The following is a 2,013-nucleotide window of genomic DNA, read 5'->3' as shown; positions in this document are numbered from 1 at the left end:
AGAACTTGAACTCCTGTGAAAGATATATTTGGAGGTTAGGGAACTCGAGAGTTAATTTCACCCTGCTGAACCATCTATGTTTGCTGGAAACTTGACCTTGACGTCTAATTTGCTGGAAAGCGTCCATATCTCTCCCTCTTTTCTTAGTCACTCTTTACTCCATAATGAAATATTATTCGAGTGGTTCTTCTTCTTCCTCGTCATTTTCTTCAAAAGTACCAGATGAAGACGTGTCATTTTCTTCGCCTTCGACTTGGGTGTATGAGAATGAATACATTCAATCAATTCTTTAAGGGTAGTTTGAATCAGCTTCATGTTTATCTTTTGCGTAGCCACCTTTTCTTCCATAGTTTGTGGTTCGCTTTGCTTAGGATCATTATCTGACTTGGTCATCCTTATTTTTCCTTGTTCTCCTAACGTATTCCAATTTTCGAGTAACTCACCAAGTTATTTATAGAGAGATCTAGTGAAGACCATAAACCACAAGAATCTTTCCTAAAATAAACGAACCTTGCTCTGATACCAAGTTGATATGTATGGTCTATATACCTTGGTAGCTATTATTATAGAGGCAGAATTCAGAATAATAATAGACGAAAACTAGAAAATAGAACACACTAGAAACCTGGGTCCAAGAGCATAGCTCAGTGGTATCTTATCAACTCCAGTAAGGATAAAGTCATGGGTTCAATCCCCCCTGCCGTAGAGGTTTGTAATATATTAGTCGTGTAGTGGGTTTAGCGGTGTTAGGTCTGGCAATGGGGCCATTCCAACTGGATAGGTTCGGGTAGGGTCCGGCTTTCGCGTATCGAAAAAAAAAAGAAAAAAAAAGAACATACTAGAAACCAAATTCAGAAAATATCTTATCTAGATTATGAACAAGAAAACTATTACAATTCTCATTTTTTTACGCTCACAATCTCTCTAGGTAATTAATAACCCTAAACTATTTACTAAGTTTTCTTTTACAATAACTAATTGCCTCACAAACTTCTCTCAAGGTGATTTGTCTCATAAACCCCCCTCTCTGGTCTAGGCTTGTCTATATCACAAACCACACTCCATATGTCTTAGCTATGAGCTAAACATCTCTATTTATAGCTTTAATGGTTTCCCAAACCTTCTAGGGATCTATTTCCTTATCTAGGAATTAATAATTCCTATTGTAGGTATATTTCCTTATCTAGGAATACTACCTTGTCAAGGAAGTATTTTCTTATCTGGGTAAACTTCCTTACTTTGGTTTGGTTTCCCAAACTTCTTAGGAATCTATTTTCCTTTGATAAGAATACTGCCTTAAGTCAGTAATCCCTCATAAATTACAATTCTATCCCCGATCCGTCTTGAGGATCACTAGTTCCCAGAGAGAGGAAGATACACATGTATCACTCGTGGACCTAGTGTGTGATCCTTTTACTAATAAGGAAGTCATACATCTGTATGGTCGTGAGTGTCTATGTAACGACCCTCAAGCTCGTCAACGCTATTAGACCAATCAATACTCGACTAAGACGTTAATGACTCGATTAATTAGAGATTAACCTTAACTAATATAAATTAATATAACAACGATTTAGATATGAAACTAGTATCGTTAGATAGGTCTCCAAAAGTTATACGGAATGGACTACTCGAACGTGTCTTTCGGATACCGTACGAAGAAGATATCGTCGGGTAAGTATGAAGGGAAAAATAGTAATTTTTCCGTAGACCGCTTGGCTGCCTGTATCAATCTTATGGGTTCCTTAAGTATTTATCTTTGTCCTTGTCACCAGAAACGCGTCGAAGAGAAATCATTTCTCTTATTCTTTTTATTTCTTCTTGTTCTTCATTCTTCTTTCTTATTCTCTTTTTGTTTTCGTCCATCGCCTCTGGAGATTTTGTGAGATGATTCTGAGGTCGAATCGAAGAGAAACTTAGGGTAAACATTAGGAATTGATTACTGGTGGTGTTGTGGATGTTTTTTTTGAGCTCGGGAGAAGAAGGAATGATGTTGTTGGATCATTTAGGGTT

The sequence above is a fragment of the Papaver somniferum genome, chromosome 1 (genome assembly GCF_003573695.1).
Source record: "Papaver somniferum cultivar HN1 chromosome 1, ASM357369v1, whole genome shotgun sequence".
Lineage (NCBI taxonomy): Eukaryota > Viridiplantae > Streptophyta > Magnoliopsida > Ranunculales > Papaveraceae > Papaver > Papaver somniferum.
This window is presented reverse-complemented; position numbering follows the sequence as displayed.